This window comes from Protobothrops mucrosquamatus, unplaced genomic scaffold (genome assembly GCF_001527695.2).
Source record: "Protobothrops mucrosquamatus isolate PMUCROS unplaced genomic scaffold, P.Mucros_1.0 scaffold719, whole genome shotgun sequence".
Lineage (NCBI taxonomy): Eukaryota > Metazoa > Chordata > Lepidosauria > Squamata > Viperidae > Protobothrops > Protobothrops mucrosquamatus.
Genome location: NW_015386999.1, coordinates 52,515 through 71,373, shown reverse-complemented (window position 1 = coordinate 71,373; position 18,859 = coordinate 52,515).

The following is an 18,859-nucleotide window of genomic DNA, read 5'->3' as shown; positions in this document are numbered from 1 at the left end:
GCTGATACGTTTGAAGAAATCAGTTATTGATGCTTTATGAACACTAATGAGTCCATGATTTTATTTTTTCTTGTAATTTCACAAACAGTATGAATTACTGTAACCTAGTTAAAAGCTCATTAGCTCAGCCATCACTGTATTTTAGGGACTGAGTAATAATATCAACTTTAGCCAGACATCCACATAATGGTCTTCACTGTTCACTCTTCATTGCTAAGTCTTATCAAAATTGGAATTTTTTTTTGGATTGTATACACCACTGAACATGGCAAAAGTCATAAAGTCTACTAACATTAGGAAACTATTCAACACCTTGCTTTGTAAACTCAACTTAGGCTTTTTGACAATCAAAGATAAGGCAAAATGTCAAATTATTCAAATGATTTGGATAATTATGCCAAACTACTTGCTATTAGTCATGATGATCTGGTATGTTGAATTTATAGTCCAGAACATGTGGAGGACACTAGGTTAAGCAATTAACGTTGCTTGTCTTACTTTGATCTGCCATATCAGATAAAAGGGCAAAGGTCTATGGAGATTATTGCATTGCTTTAGAGTTTGAAATTCCTAGATAAGAAGATAGACTATCTGGCATACTCCAGATATTTTGGACTATATTTTCAAAGTCTTTCACCAGTGCCATACTGGTTATAGCTGATGGCAAATGAAAATATCTCAAGAGCAAAAGATTATATTAACTGTAACCAGAATTTCTTTGAAACATTAGACTTAGAATTTATTTGAACAAGGAATGGCTCTCTGGAATGAGTATCTTTTCCTTTCCTCTTTCCCCACATATGTACAATAATCCATTTCCTGGGTAGGTTGGCCCCTATTTATCTGGGGTTAAATAGAATATCCTAAACACCTGGGCTGTGCCATTATACAGACTGAAGGCAGAAATATAGCTTTGTGGGAGGTACAAAGTTAGCTAACTAAAACTAGCAAATTTAGGCAAAACTAGCAAGCAGCAGCAGACATGGGCCCAGGTTGGAAAAAAATATGCTATTCAACTGAGAGCAATTAAGGATGCTTGCAGTGTCTGCTTCTTGCCTTTTCAACTTGTATATGTTGAAATAATACTAAGCAATATAGAAAACACCAGCCTTAACTCTAGTACTGTTCTTACTTAAATAAATGCAAGTAGTACTAAGCCAGGACTAGGCAGTTTTGAGCTTGTGTAAACTTTCTTTGGGGCTTCCTGGTTTACCTGCCCCAGCCAAAAAAAAAACCAAAACCCCCACCATGCAATGAAGCAGAACATCAATCTCCCTTCTCCTCTAAGTACTGTATTCCAGAAAGTCAGCTGCTACAACCCAACGTTTTGCCTGACCTATATTCCCTTGTTCCTTCCCAGGCTTCAAAAATATGGTAAAAGTATATAAACTAGTCACCCTCGCTTTCTTTTACAAACTGCCCACAACTATTTTATCACCTTTCAAAAATCCCAGCCTTCTCAGCAGATTAAAAAGATTGCCCCCTCCCACCTCCAAATCCAGCACCTTTCAATTCAGTGCCCAAATGATTGTTTCTTAGCCCTCAACTGCATGGAATGACTTTGAAGAACTTACCGCAAAGTTCATCTGAACCATCAAGGCAATCTTCTTCTCCATTACAAAGCCATGAAAGAGGAATACACTTATCTTCACAAACAGCTTGCATGGTGGCATTACAAGGTCTTCCATCTGGAAGAACAAAAGCGCAGAATCAAAAACAGTCAGCACAGACCACATAAGATTTCAGCCATGACTACATGATTAAGAATCCATACTGAAATGTGGCCCAATGGTCAATTAAATCCAGAGAATCACCATTTCAATGGTAGCAATCCATGTTATTAATTACTAAAAATTATGGTAGCTGACTCAAGAATTATGAGAGCAACTGTTCCAAAAGACCTGGATATAGAGATACTATAACTTGGGGAAATCTGATTCCAAATATTTCTATGCTGCTGTTTGGGCGATAATGCAATTTGAAATGTATTTAGACACACCTGGCCAATCTTAAAGCAACTCTGCTTTTCCTGGAGCCACGGCTGCCTCCCATGCAAAACAAGGTTTCTGATTTAAGGTGAACTTAACAGGAGTAAATGTGGATGCACATCACACTCCAAATCACAGTTTGCCCTTTGAATCAGGATTTCTGCACAGCCATTTTTCTGAAAACCAAGGCAGGAGGCATTCAAAAAAGATCTAAATAGCAATACCCATTTAAAAAAAAAAGTACTGAGTATTGTAATATCAGTTTAAACCAGGGATGTCCAACCTTGGCAGCTTCAAGACTTGTGGACTTCAACTCCCATAATTCCCCAGGCAGCCATGCCAACTGGGGATTTCTGGGAATTGAAGTCCACAAGTCTTAAGTTGCCAAGGTTGGACATCCCTGGTTTAAACCATTAAGTTGGAATTTTGATAGCTAAAATTAGGGCTGAAATATACTTCCAAGGCCCCTTACCAATGGGCCCAACAAGCAGGGCTCACCCAGCCAAATTTTCCTGAAGAGAGCCTTAACGACAGATAAGAACTCGCCCATCCAAATCTACCACTCAATGATAATTCATGAACTATAAGCTATACTGAAAAGATCCCAGAATACTAAAAAGCCAATAGAAAATATGCAGTTTGCAAGGAAACTACATAGACATGTCCACATAAACTGAATGATTTCTGAATTAATAACCCTGAACCTAACATGGTCACCAAAGCACAGGTACATGACTATCAACTGAATCTTACACAAGTGAGGCTTACTCACTGCCACTCCCAATTATTTTATCTAAGAGCCCACTGAGAGATTTTCTGCACTATTACCCTAAACTCCTTGATACCTATGAATGGCTGGAATGAAGTCAGCTTTAAAAAACAAAAAGCCCTGCCAGGGTTTTAACCTTTTCCTCTAGTCATAATGATGGCTGACCTTCTGTCCAGGTCATAATTACCACTGTCCCTGACTGGTAGATTCTGCTTCTTTACTCTTCCTGGATAGATAAAAAGTAAAGACCACACCTTTACTAGCAGTAGGTTCCCTCATTTGGGCTGGAAGAAAAAAAATGGCAAAACTATCAGTCTCCCCCCCCCCCCATTTAAATAAAATTAAAACAAGCAAGCCCATCTTTTTATTCTTTCATCAATAAACTCGTAGGAGAAAATGTCCAATTGTTATCTTTGTATCATTGTTTAACTAAGCCATGATAAGCACAAAAGAATACACTCCATTCTAGGACACCTTTCCCCCCCCCCTCAAAAAAAACGGGGGGGGAGACACAAAAAGACCCGTCTCACCTCCGCTGGGCGACAAGCGACCCCAGCCACTCAATGCAGCCAAAACCAGGAGAACACCGTGGAGCATAAAAAGCTCCATGGCTGGGGAGAAAAAGCACAGCGAACCAGCGCTGTCTAGGACAAGCCGAGCAGGGGGTGAAGTTAAAAAACTAAATAAACCACAAATGGCAATCTCGCAGCGCCGCTTCGGGGAAGCTTTTATCGACCGCCCAAGTCCCATTGGGCTCAGCTGGGCGCCAATCAGCGCTTCGGGTCCGGTTTCACTCAAGCCGCTGCTACCGACGCGCCCGCAAGAGGGCGTCGTCGTGCGCGGCAGTTGCCATCCTGTCCGCACTTAACTGGAGGATAGAAAACGGCGGCGCTGCCTGAGGTGGCTTTACTTTTGGGTAAAGCCCTACTCGAGAATCCGATTGAATTGCTCGATACTATAAGTGCTTACCAGATCATTTGCTTCTGTGTAAGCGTGCAGAAGATTGCAATTCAAGCTTTGCAGGATTATGACGCTCGTGGCACTTGGCCTCTATAATACACTGCTTATTAATTTGCTTTTCGTTTTTATTCTATATTTCTTTAGTTAACAAAGTAGACTCCCCATTTGATTGTAGATGTTTGATATAAATGGTTGTGTTCCTTAAGGGAAGAAATGCTATTTTTTCCCCTCCTCGGTCCCAGGAGTAAATTTAGTGGATTCCATCTGCATCTGCAAAGATTCAGTTGTTGAACTCATTTTCTGGCTTGGGGGGCACCAGAAGGTGGAATTTCTTATCTAGAAGAATCTTGCCAGTTGCAGTTATTTTTAATGGCATGGGATCTGTGCCAGAAAACTGACATTGTCCACCACACACATATACATATCTGAACTCCTTAACCATGCCATCTCAATTACAGACCACCAAGGTCTGGATTCACACAACATAATGCATTAATCTCCTGGGTTACATTTCCACAACAGGTCAGGCTAAAACAAGTGACTAGCTTGTGATTCGGTGTTGTGTAAAATTAGCCAAAAAACTGCTCCCCCACCCACCCAGTGACACTTTACAACAATATATCCCAACCTCAGCAACTTTTAAGAAGTATGGATTACAATTCCCAGAATGCCCCAGCCAGTGCTATTAGTGTTTATCAGTGATAATGGATACAGGTGTTGCCAAACCATAAAGCCAACTATGAAATAAATAAACTTCAGAATATTGAATCCTGCTTGTTAAGAATCTGGTCTGGATTTTCCTCCCCTCCACCTCATTTCAAAAAGTAGTGAAAATGACTTTGTGTCTGAAACAACGGTTATATCTAACTTAGGGTTAGAGAATTATTTTTTTCTAGTATCATGTTTTTAAAATGGATTGGGGATATGTTTCAAGTTCATATTTTAAAAAGATTGTCTCTTTCTCTCTCACACACACATTAGATTAATTGAATGCATTGATAACTACTTTCACAACTTCATACAATTTTTATATTGTAATATAAAGACTGTTACAGTCATCCTAATAATTGCCTTTTGTACAAATTACAATTGCTTCTTGGTTACATTATCTAAATTATACACTTGCACACCAATAGCAAATGGAATTATAAAGGATATTTAAGTTATTTGAAAGTGATGTTCATCATAAAGATGTGCTTAAAGAATACAGCATTCCCTTAATTGCCTAAATTAATACAATTGGCATTAACAGCACAATCCTATTCTTTTGAGTTCAATGGAACTTAATTTCAGAAAAAGGGTGCATATTTTGCTATTACACTTCAAGAAAAAGGAAACAAAATTGCAAATCCAAAATTTTAGAATGTGTTTCTTTATTAAAATACAAAGTAATAGCAATAATAAAAATAGATTGATTTAAATAAACTACGTACCAATTATATTTTACACATAGACAATAGAAAAAAATTGCTTAATGGACATCTCTCTTTTCCCTCTTTCAAAAAAAAATAAATTTCAGAGACTGGCCATGGACACACGCTAAAAATAAATTGTTGCAAGCAGGATGCAGATTTATCCTTTCAATATTATATGATTTCTTTTCGCTATTCTGCACAAGGCATCCATGATCTTTGATTTCTTGCTAAGTTTCAAATGCAGAGAATATACAACCATTCTTTTAGAAATTTTTCAAAGTTGCAATGGCATAGAACAAAGTGACAACAAGTCCTTGCCGCCATTGCAGCATCCCCCATAATCATATGATCAAAAATTCAGATGTTTGGCAAATGGCATATATTTTTGACAGTTGCAGTGTCCCGGGGGTCATGTAATGGCCATTGGCAATCTTCCCAGCTGGTTTCTGAAAAGCAAAGTATATTTTAAAAATTGCTGCAACAAAGTTTAATTGATCCAAGGTAATAACAAGACTCCGGATTTGCATCTTTTGCTACCCCGACAGAATCTACTATTTTTAATTCTACTGGATTTTTCCCAGGGACCTAAACTCTGCCTTCGGTCCAATATATTCTTGTAAACTCAAGGGCAGGAACTGAAGCTAATGCCTGAAACAATACTGGTCCAATTAACTCTTTACACAATGGGACATAATACTGCTCAGGGACATGGCACAGCCGTTAAACAAAAAATTGTGATCCATCTGTGATCACAGCACCACCAGTCCCCTTCTTCCCATGTGTGTTTCAACAGATCTTAGTCTGTGAATAGCAAACAAGCTGGAACTGCATCTATATTGAAGGTTTAAAAGAACTGCCTGTTAATCAGGCCTGTGAAATGATGGGAAATTAATAGAGCGAAGATTGGAACACATCAGTTTGGCAGGAATGTCGTCTGGATCCTCTGTGGTTAAGTAAATGAAGCTAGGAAACCAAGTTGTCTTGCCAAACATAATAAATCCTATCAGGATTAGAATGCAAATTGTTTCATGCTACTAATCATAGGCGTCCTTGCGGTGTACCGTTCATTCCATGGCTGAGGAACGTGAATATGCAGTTCCAAAAATCTAATATATCCGTACTAAACATTAGCCACATTCCTGGGTAAGGAATCTTCTTATAAAACAAAGGTTTCTCTCATAGGCAAGCACACGTTGCTTTAATCAATTAAAAGGAAATGGCAGAAGCTTTACAATTTAAACTGATCTCAGAAGCTGGGCAGGGTTTTGCTAGATTTCTACTGAAATGCAGTTGAGTGTATCTCCTGCCCTACTGGATATTACTTTTAATAGAGTCGGCATCAGGAAGTTGCATGACTTTTATAATACACTGCACACTTTCATTCATTATAAGAAAATGCTTTTCTTATAATGAATGCTTGAGTAGAGTATTGAGTGGCTGAGTACAGCCACCTGGGATACTTACAGAGCAATGTGTGCAGTTTACTCAAATGTAGATTTGATTGACTTCAGCGGTTTTCACTCCCAGGTAAGTAGAGATTGTCAGAAGAATCCATGTTAGGGGCTGAAGATCTGAATATAAGTTATATATGAACCTTTTCAAATAAAATAACCTATGGAATTAGTACTATTAAATCCAGACTGGAGTTAATATTAAAGCTTTTGGATATTAAAGCTTTTGGTTATTGCAGTGAAATATTCTGAATTTTAAATATCAAACCCAATAGGTTTACATGTACCTATATCTAGATGTCAACAGCTCAGTTTCTGGCAATGGAGTAACTAAGCATCAATTTTTATTGCAAACATGTGAAATCCAACTGGTTTACCACTTGTGAAAAACTGCATTTGCAGGCCCTCCTTTGGTTGCTTAAATTTAAAGAAACAAGACCAGGATTTGGCTTTGAAATTTCTTTCTAATGAGACAAAAAGAACCTTTGAAGTTGCACAGAATGCTGGATCATTTTTTGGCATAACATTTTTGAGCTGTCTGTGATGGAGTTGATATTGAACCTATGCAGAATGGACACTGGGGATTTTTTTCTTCCAAGAGAAATGCAAAAGATTTCAGGAAAATTTAGAAGGAATCCTCAGATTCTAATGTTCCAAGTATAGTATAAAAGGTACACATTGTCCTGCTGACAGTTCTATTTCATAAATATATTTCCACCCTCTTCATGGGGCTTCTTCATCTTAATTGTGAGATTGGCATGCTTGAGTTCATCCTTCCCTGGCCACAACTTGCCTTGTTTGATTTTTTTATGCAGTCTTCAATTCAATTGCTGCCATATGCACAAGGATGGATAGTTGATCCAAAAATGGCCTTTGTACTCCAAGCCATTCCAAGCTTCAGCAGCCCTGTCAATAAGGAAAAATTATGGAAGTTGCAGTCCAAGTGAACAGGAGGAATACAGGTGGGAAGTGCCCTCTGGAGACACTTCTGAACTGCAATTATAAGCAGGGCTTTTTTTCTCATAGAACGCCCAGAACGGAGTTCCGGCACCTTTTTTGGATGGAACCTTGTAGGGTAGGCAAGGCGGGTTGTATGATGTGTGTGAGTTCCGGCACCTTTTTTTTTTTTTTTTTTTAGAAAAAAAGCACTGATTATAAGTAACAGTTCAGAGATGCTGACTGGAGTATCAGCAGTCTTGAGCTTCAGTTGAAATGAATATGAACCCTAAGGAGATTTTCAATGTAATTTTTGTTGCAGATGCCAAGAAAGTTAAAACAGTTAGTGTGTGCTTCTTCCCCCCATTTGTTCTTCTTTCCAACTGTCCGTATCCTCCTTTTCCTGTTCAGATATCTGGTAACCCAGACTAGGAGACAGCTTTTGCAGTTCCAGCAAAAGCTGCCCTTGACTTCCTATTTTTTTCAAAGTTTGTTTCCCACTAGATGGCGTCTCCAACCGAAACAATCTAGAAACTGAAAATGAATGAGATGAAAATGAAACTGATGGGATCTTCAACTCTTGCCCAATAAACATAGCCACAAATACAGGTAGTCCTTGATTTGCAACTATTTGTTTAGTCACTGTTCCAAGTTCAATGGCACTGAAAAAAGTGACTTACAATTGGTCTCCCCATTTACCACTATCACTTGATCAGCATTTGGCTGCTTGGCAACTAGCATGTGTTTGCGATTGTTGCAGCGTCACCGTTGTGATCTTTCCAGCTGTCTTCCAACAAGCAAAGTCAACGGGGGAAGCGGGATTTGCTTAACAACCATATGGTTTACTTAATTGCAGTGATTCACTTAGCAAATGGTCCCAATTGTGGTCATAAATTGAGGACAATCTGTGATCCTATAACTGTAGCATATATTATTTTTATTATTATGTACACAGCAACGTGAAATTATATCTGTCAGTTCTTTAGCTAGTGTTGGGCTTCAGTTGCATCAAGTACCTCCGAAGAACCTAGGAAGTTGTAATGTATCAGTGTAATATATCTGCACATCCAAGCAGCATGACTTTTGTAATTGACAGATGGAAATGTTGTCAATGCATAGATTTTATAAGTGTTGTCCAAGGCTTTTTGGTATGATAATCAGTGTACCAATAAACACTGGGATGATCACTGCCAATTTATGCCATAATCTTTCAACTTCAATTTTCAGATCTTTATACTTTATGATCTTCTCCAATTCTTTGTCTTCTATTCTATTATTCCCTGGCATTGTCACATCAATTATCCATAGTTTCTTCTTTTCAACCATAGTTAATCTGGTGGATTATGAGCCAAGACTTTATCAGTTTGGATTCAGAAATCCCACAATATTTTAACCTGCTTATTTTCAACTGCTTTTTCAATTACATGTGCCCATCAATTGTTCATTATTGGCACATGATCATTTTTACAGATGTTCCAGTGAACCATTGTGACAATTGTGTTATATCATTGTTTGTTGTGAGTTTGAGAGAGCTTCTTGCATGAGCTATGGTCTACTGTTTCTTCTGCTACTTTGTACAATCTGCACTTTGAATCATTTGACAATTTTCCAATTCTGACCTTGATTACCTTAGTTCAAATAACTTGCTGTTTAGCAGGCAAAAATCAAGCCTTCGGTTTCTTTTTTTAACATTCCAGTTGTAAACTATTGCTAGATTTTATCTTTATCCATTTTCCCCTTGATCTTTTATAGAAATTGACCATATAATGTTTTTACTAGAATTCTGGTTGTTTTTACTACCTTATTTCAATATTCATGTTTCTTTCCCGTTCTTTTAGTAAACTCTACTTTTTAACTTGCCTCAGTCCCTATTCTTAGCTGTCTTTTACATAATCAGCTAATGCACACCTTTCTTCTTTGACAGTTTGTTTGACCTCTGTCTCCATTTCTGTAGGGCAGGTCTCATCTATCAATATCACTGTATGTGGGGATATAATGCAGAGTGCATAGTCATCAATTTTCTCATTTTTCAGTCCAAGCTGTCCAGTTTAATGTCCAATTAATTCCAGCAGTGTACAGCATAACAGATATGGTCCAGGTACGATGGCTTTTTTTTTTAATTTATTTTTTATTTTTCCAAACTCTCCCCCATACATATACTGTGATATTTATCAGATATTAACATACATTCTTTTTACATTCTTATATATAAGATACTTTTAATGAAATAAATACATACACATGACTTTTGGTGTTGCTCGCCCATTTCCCCTTTCATTGCATCCCCACTCCTTCTTCTCTACCTTCTTTCTCCCTTCCTTCTCTTTCTTCCCTACTTCCCTCTTCTTCCTCTCCTCTCCTNCGTCTATAAATATGTATACAACCTCCAGTTATTCAGTACGATGGCTTTGATGATGTTTTTACCGTTCAATTTTGTCTTTATCAAATTTCTCATTCTTTGGATGTATACTTTACTAATCATATTTTAACTTATCCATGCTTGATGTTATCCAATTGTAAAATGCCCACTGATGCTTGCAGGCTTCACCCTGATGGTTTGACCATTTGGCAGGCATTTCAGATCCATTACTGCTCATGATTTTAACCCCATTTTATTGCTACTGTGGCACATTTCTCTAGGCCAAATTCCATTGCTATATCTGTGCTAAAAATTCTCACAATGTTTATCAGTGACTGGATTTTGATTTCTGATTTCCCATAATGCTTCAGATCATCTGTATAAAGCAAAGTGACATTTTACTGGCACTTTTTGCTGTTTGCAGTCAAAATCATAAAAGTGGGATGATAGCAATGACAAATAATAAGGGTAATAATGAGTCACCCTAGTTCATATTTTTCATTTCCTACTACCAATTCATAAAAGTAGCCAATATTTAAATTATATTAGTAAATTAGTAAAAATAATGGTTTTGATCTAGTATCAACCGGAATGTACTGTCATAGGACTATATCTCTAAAAGGATCAGGGCATCATAGTAAGAAGACTGCCTCACATATTATCTTGAAATATACTCAAAATATTTTTAAAAAGGTCATCAATTGAAAAGCATGTGATTTGAGCAGGCTGGATAAGAGATCAATGTCCCTTGAGGTGTTCAACCACTTAGAGGTTCAGAGGCAAGAACCTTACCTAGCTTATCAGCTTCTGAACAGGTTGAGCATGAAAACTAAGATTAAAGCACCTCCCTGGTATATTCTGTCATATCTCAAGCTCTTGGGTTTGGGGCAAGGCAGACACATAAGACTAGTGGTCCATAAAGGAAAAGTCATTGTGGATGAAAGTACTAAGACATCCATTCTAATGTGACTTTAACTGTTGCTTGGTCTTTCAAGGAAATGTATCATGTTAGATTAGTCTGCACATTCAATTCCTAGACATTCTATCTAGCTACAGTAGATAGCCTCCATATTGTTAGGATCTGGCTTCAGTTAATAGTTTTTACCCTGCCCACAACCAAATCTAAACATTGGTTCAGACTAAAGTGCTCTCACCTGACTCTGATAATAGATAAACTAATAACTAATGAAGTAATGATAATTGATCAGGGTGAATGTCCTTTACTATACTGATGATACGGTGAAGAGATTTCTTTCTGAATATCCCAGTAGGGAAAGCCAATTATAAGTCTGCATAACAAAAAAGCAATAACTTGGCTGTTTGTGGCAAATGCTGATCTGGAGCTACCCTCTGTTGTTATGTTTATATGCTTTTCTTCCTTTCATAAATTTGTTAAAGAAATACAGAATGCTGAGGAGTTTGTTCCAAGGCAAGCTGATGGGGTTGCCATATTGTTGGGACTGTCTCCTGCTTTGCATAACCCAAGACAATGCCACAGATTGATGTAAGAAAAGATTTGGTGAATGTCCAAAAACCACCAATTAAATCTGAATGTGTGCCAGTCACTAAGAAGTAAAGGCTTAATGCCAAGCAATCAGTACAAATCCCAGCCCATATTAATGGGAGGAGTAGAGAGAGATGCCAACTGGCTTTAAAATGGGCAACAGAGAGCAGATGGAAAACTAAAGCACAACAATAAATAAGCACCATCTTTTACCAGAAAGTCCTAGACTTGAAAGCAACTTCTGACTTCTGCACAGTTTCCCACTTCTAAACATGTCTGGTGTTGTCCTACAGATGAAAAAACCCATTCTTATGGCTTAGGTTGATGCTGATGGAACTGAATCCCTGAGTGAGTTCTGCAATGAGATTTCTGGAACTGGCAAGGTATCTGAAATTATTGATGTGATACTATTCTAGGAAGCTGCCCCAAAGCTATTTCTCTATCAGGGCCAAATGAGGTTATGTAACAGCAACATCCACGATACAAGTCTTGAGATGCTTGTTTCAAGTTAAGAGGGAGACAGCAAAGGCTCAGTGGGTGGGATTATGTGTACTGTAAGATTCCAAAGCCTTTTATTCAAGATTGCCAGCCCAAAGTCATGAGCGTCCATTCCCAGAATGAATTTGTATTGAATTCCTTTGGACTTAGACCCTGGTTAATATGTGTAAGGCAATAGAAGAAGGGGACGACAGAGAATGAGGTGGCTGGATGGAGTCACTGAAGCAGTAGGTGTGAGCTTAAATGGACTCCAGAAGATGGTAGAGGACAGGAAGGCCTGGAGAAATGTTGTCCATGGGGTCGCGATGGGTCGGACAAGACTTCACAACTAACAACAGCAACAATATGTGTAAGATTTTGTCCATACTTTCCAGCTGATGGAGTGGGAAAAGAAAAGGCAAACTGGTTGCTGTCCTTACTGTCGTTCTTCCTTCTCTTTCCCTCTCTGGTCTCATAATCACAAGTCAATGTAAATCATACTGAAAAGGGGACATCAGCTGCTCTGAGTAGTTTTCTCTGCTCACAATGACCATTATAGGAGAAGGAACTATCTGTTAATACCATGCATGCCAGCTCATTTCCCTGTTTAACTTCCTGGACCCTGATTGAAGAAGCACCACAGTTTGGCTTTTGTTTCCTTTGTGTCATTAAGTTGTCCTATATGTGATAGGCCAGTATGAAAATGTAATTGCCCCCTTAGATTCAGTAACTGGCTGCAGTTACTGCAGTCAAACACTTTGTGATCAGTCTCTCACATCAGTGTATAGAAAGGTTGGTCTATTCCTTCATGCCAAACTGCTTCAGTTTAGTGACATTTGAGGGTTTTCTAGCACGAACTCCTGGTCTCCTGGTTCTGCTAATAATAGGTGGTTTAGGTCATGGCCAAAGCACTGAATTTGTTTTTCATCCATTCTCTGTGTTTGGAATCACTGTCTTGCTCCATAGATCACATTTGTGCTTCAGCTAATGTAAAGATGACTTGATTTGCCTCTTGCAGATTTTTCTACAAGAATTCATGGTTCCTTCAATGACAGCAAATTGTCTTAGGTTCTCAGAAACCAAATATGTAGTTTCTGCCAGATACAATAACCTCCAACATTCCTTCAATTTTTTGGCAAAACTCGAAGCAAGCATCAATTTAGTGATTTATAGCTTCCATTCTACTACAGTACTCTCTTATAAATATCACTTTGCCAGTGCTTTTCTAAATGGTGGAATAGCGAATACTGATTTTAGCCAAGGTAAGACAGGCGTGCAGATCCCTGGATTTTGTTCTGGGATATTTTGTGTTTTCTTGGATAATCATACCATACAGTATGTTGTACTTTCAGAGTGAATTTGACAAGACAGACATTCCAGGAAATCATTTACTATATTGTTTTTCCAAATCTTTTCCATTTCCGGACTCTGTGATATACATTACTGCAGATTGATAGTGTCCCAGAAATTTAGAAATGGGTTTGTAGCCTTTTCCAAACTGGTGGGCATATATTATATTTTACAGAGATAGAAAAAAAAATTCTTGGTGCTGGAGTTTGTATGTATAGAATCCATGGTGAAAACTTTACTGTAAAGAAGAAAGCCAATTCATGACTTGTACAGCTTGTGACTTGGCAGGGCTGGTTATGCTAGTTGGTTGAACTAGATTAGAAAGTTGATTACATTGTCACATTGGCATACCACAGTTTGGACTCTTCTTTATGAAATAAATGAAACAAGCATGGTGTTATTTGCTCATTCAGACTTTCCTTGTATATCACGAAGACCCAAATAAATAAATGTTAATTGGGGAAGATACACAAACATTCCAAAAATTCAAAATGAGGTTAATACTATGTATTTTCTTTGGGTTGTAATTTTAGACAGCATTGAAAATAATTGAGATTCGCTTTGAGAAATGTTTGAATTTGATCTACTGTAGGTTTGTTTACTGCAAGTAACTTCATTATTCAGACAAGAAGAATGTGATTTAGTATAGTGCCCCCCAACCTTTTGGGCACCAGGGACCGGTTCCATGGAGAGAAGTTTTTCCGCGGACCAGATGGGGTGGTGGTGGTTTTGCATGCTGCCTGCATACAGTGGATGGGGCTTCGCTTGTTTGCGCGGCCTAATTTCTGGCATGTTGTAAACTGGTGCTGGTCCATGGACCAGAGGTTGGGGATTGGATTTTTGGATTCTTAATGTCAGTTTCAATATGATGTATTGATTAAAGAAAGAAGCACTATCTCTAATGATGGGGTTCACACAACATTAAGGTGCTTCCTAACATACATCTGAAAGGTTTTTCTCTCATCATCAATTTTACCTAGCTTTTTTTTAAAAAAGTGAAGTTTGACAAGTTCTTTACTTAAAAACACTTATTTAAGGACATCTGTAACTCACAAAATCAGTTAACTTGGTCTATACCTGTCTATGTAACTCTGGATTTTTCTTGATTTATTGTACTGATAAAAGAACATAAATATTTGCTTATGTTTATAGCACAGTGGTTCTCAACCTGTGGGTCGGGACCCCATTTGGGGTCGATCGACCATTTCATGGGGGTCGCCAAGCAAGGCTGTCCGCCATTTTTTTTTGTCCACCATTTTTTTTGTCCGCCATTTTTTTCCCCTTTTCCGGCGGGTGCCTTACCTCCCTTGGGCTGGGCCAGCTGGTGGTCGGCCTGCTCCGTCTCTGCTGCTTGCCAGCTACACCTCGGCCGGCGCAGGGGGCGGAACCACGCATGCGCGGCGCTCCTGGGCAGGGAAAGTCCTCGACTTACGACCGGTTGGGTAGTCCTCGACTTACGACCGGTTTAGTCCTCGACTTACAACCGGTTTAGTCTTCGACTTACGACCGGTTTAGTCCTCGACTTACGACCGGTTGGGGTCGCGGCATTAAAAGGTTGAGAACCACTGTTATAGCATTTTACCCAAGTCTTTCAGCAAAAGGGCATCTAGAGTTAGTTATAAATATCAATAGTAAGATAAGCTCTGGGGTGGTTTGCAGTCTAGAAACCAGATGAGAAAAAAGAGACAGGAAGGGAGGAGGGAAACAAAATTGTAGATCAAGTTCCAGACTGGGAAGGGACAATTTAAGACTTTTAACAGAATGGTTGCCAACTAAGCAACAGTTAAATTTGAGGAATGGCCAAGGCAGCAGCTCTGTAGTCTCAACAGTGATGGAATACCCCTGCTTCTTTTTTTTTCTTCTTGGCAATTTGAAGGAGTTCAGACCTTGATTTCAATACTTCCCTATCAAGAAAAGAAAAACAAATGTTAGGAAGATGATTTTCCAAGACATGCAATTATAGCACTGGCTGGGAATTTTGCAGCTGTTACTCCCGGCAGGTCTGAAGGGATCCAACTGGGAATGGGTATGTTGGCTTTTCTATGGAACCAAAGAGGGTCTTATCTATAAACATAAATAACTCAAAGAACAGTTTTAACCACTTGATGTGAATTGTCAATCCAAAATATTCAGAGCTCTGAATCTTCACTTTGCAGATGCCCCACCCCTCAAAGGAGATGGCTCATCTACCCATTTTTCATGTGTATTCATTGAGTTCCTCAGCTGGATAACTTCTGTTCGGTGTAACTTGTTTTCCTAATTTCATTCTAAAGCTTTATTCCAACAATATAAATTTGCTGACTCTTGGACTGATTTTGGTGCCAAGAGTCCTGTACTGCCCCCTTTTAATTTTTCTCCCAATTGCAGAATATTCTGACTTTCAACATGCCTAGCCTTTGCTCAAGGCGAATAATGGCCAATCTTACTTTGATTCTTTCTGCTTTCTAGACTTTTTATTGTCCATGCAATTCCCTCAACATTCTTTCCAATTTGTCAATGTCTTTTTTGACGCATGGGGCTGGGATTATGGTTCAGCTGGACAATGAAGCATTTATTACACATAGTGTTGTGAATTTGGCTGGCTTGATCACTGTGAATGGATGCTCAGGGCCCTTAACAAAAGAATTTTAATGCTCCTTTAATGACTCTGGATGGCCCCCTGATGAACCGTTCACCTACTGAGTGGAATCACAGATGTGTGCTCTGCAGGGTACCTATGTGAGAAACAACAGTGGTGAAGCTTTGAAAAATTAAAGGTGGAGAAGAGTTGTAGGGAAAAGAGGGGAAATGAGAAAGTGTAAATCCTGGTTCGATTGACATAAAATTGCTAGTGTGAAAATTTTGGAACTTTGTGCCTGGGAAAATATGGAATGTGTTAGATTAGAATATTAAGCATTCTGCTCACAGTGATTGAGCTTCTATGTTATGATAAACCATATTATGTTTAGTTTAGTGTTTTATGCTTAATGTGTTCTGGGCACCAACCTTTATAGCTTAGTGTGGTTAGAACTTTTTTTATGACATAGTATTAGAATATTTTATTTGAGTGTTTACACTTTTATCAAGGATCAGAAACCATGTCTCTTTTTATTTTACTTTATGATTAGTTGGTTGTCTTACACCTCATTGTACACAGAACTTGAAAGTTGTTTACCCAGAGAAGTGAGATAAGATGGACATCCCAATGACTGATAACGTGTACATTCCAAGGATTCCCCTTAGATAATTATTCTCAGAAAGCTTAAAGGAACTTGGCAAGGAAGGAAATTACTTATATGGAATGATGTGAGGAGGGAAATGAATTACTGAGTAAGGAGTTGGTATTGTATAGGAGGGGCTCATTGTAATGTATACAAACAATGCTGGATAGAGGAGGCCTAACAGCTTGCTGTCATTGCTCTTGGGTGAAGAATAAAGAACTTAATTCATGCATCTGCCTGTTTCCTTGATCCCAGCCCAGAAACGAATTTGGTATGGAATAAAATATTCCAACAGTACCGTGTGCAAGTTGTGCAGTGACGTTCAAACTATATTTTACAAATCAAGACTGAGTGTTGTGTGTGAATGTAGCAATGTTCTCCCATAGAACAAATGTTACTTGTCTTAATATAGAAGTTTTTAAAATGGACAGAGAGGGGGAAAGGATGAGGTAGAATACAGAAAATCATGTCTCTGTCCTCTCTAGCTAGTAACTGGACAAAAGCCTCCCCATTATCACAGATTCCAAGTCAGCTTTCAAAGGAATTAAAAAGCTTTATCATTCTAAAAACCTTTCTAATGTGTAGAATCTTCTGGTTCATGCTGCTGCTAATGACTTATGGATGAGCCATCCATTACAAAGTCTTTTATTGTAGATACACTTTAAAAATAGTGGGATCTAAAAGCCAGGAGTAGTAGCTATCCACTATGGTGTTTTGTTTCCAATCTAATACTTTGATGTAATTATTTAATGCAATTTTTACTCCAAAGGATCAAAGGGCCCTGAAATTCGTTTTACTTGGGTATCTGTAATTTCAGTAACTACAGAATACTGTGCAAATATTAACAGTCACTTAAAAGCTCTAGCCTCAGCAAGGAAAGGTTGAGCGATTTCCATCATAAAAATTGTGCAGAAAATGAGACCATCAATTCCTGCTTAGAAAAGGGAACAAATCAATTGCAATTTCTTTGTCCTCAGCAAGTCTTTTTCCTGGAGACAGATTCCCTCCAGACCACAATGTTGGCTCTCCTGTGATGGATTGGATATTGTAGCTGTTGTTTGGGATCTTTTGCGTTATTTATGATGGTTTTTATTTAAATGTTCCACTGCTTTTTGTTGTAAGCTATTCAGGGCCTTGCTGGATTTAGTGGCATATCATAATTTTAGCCATTGTCCATACAGGATGAAGGCCTCTTCTGCATGTTTCCAACCAATACGGTTCTGAGCTTTCTTTTGCCAATTGGGCCCACAATACTTGCCAATGTCATTGATCCATCTTGTTTTAGGCATCTTTTTAAGAAGAGACTGGACAGCCACTTGTCCGAAATGGTATAGGGTTTCCTGCCTGAGCAGGAGGTTGGACTAGATGACCTCCAAGGTCCCTTTTAACTTTATTATTATTATTATTATTATTATTATTATTATTATTATTATTATTATTATTATTATTATTATTATTATTATTATTATTATTATTATTATTATTATTATTACTATTAGCTGTACCCACCCACGCGTTGCTGTGGCTCAGTCTGGTAAAAGCGTGTGTTGCTTTTACGTCCAACAGATGGCACTGTTTTTCAAAAAAAGCATGTTTTTACCTGTCACAGGTATGACATCTATATAATATAGGTATATAAAAACACGCACGTATTCGAATGCAACGTTGTGTCAAAATTTCAAAGCAATCGGTGAAGAACTTTTGGAGATTTAAGATTTTGAACAAACGAACATTTACATTTTTATTTATATAAGATGATGATGATGATGATGATGATGATGATGATGATGATGATGATGATGATGATGATTACTAGGGATCCATTCTATGACTGCCTTGGTCCACCTGCCATCAGTTCTTCTTGCTATGTGACCAGCCCATTTCCATTTCAATTCTTTTACTCTCTTGATGATATTGTATGTTTTCATTTGTTCTCTAATCCATGTGCAGGTCTTTCTATCTTGTCTTGTGATGCCGACCATATATCTTTCCATGGCTCTTTGTGCTACTCATAGCTTTTGTATTGATTGTGAGGTTAGTGTCCGTGTTTCACCGGCATATATTAGAGCAGGTAGCAAACACTGATCAAAAACTTTTCTCTTTGGCATAGGGGGAGGTTGTTCTTGAAAATTATGCTTGGTTGCTGACTGACTGCCAACCATATTTAACATGCCGTTCAACTTCTTTTATTGTATCACCTTCCACTGAGATCCATTGGCCAAGGTATATGAAGCGGTCTACTACATCTAGTTCTTCTCCAGATATAAAAAAAATTCTTTCTTTGGTGAATTTATTAAACATAATCTGGTTCTTTTTCAGGTTTATTTTTAAGCCAAATGGTTTTCCTGCTTTGTGCAGCCTTTGTAGCTTTTCTGAGTCTTGTGAGAAGAACATCATCTGCAAGTGATTTAAATTGGCGCCATTAATTTTGATTCCATCTTTTGCCCAGT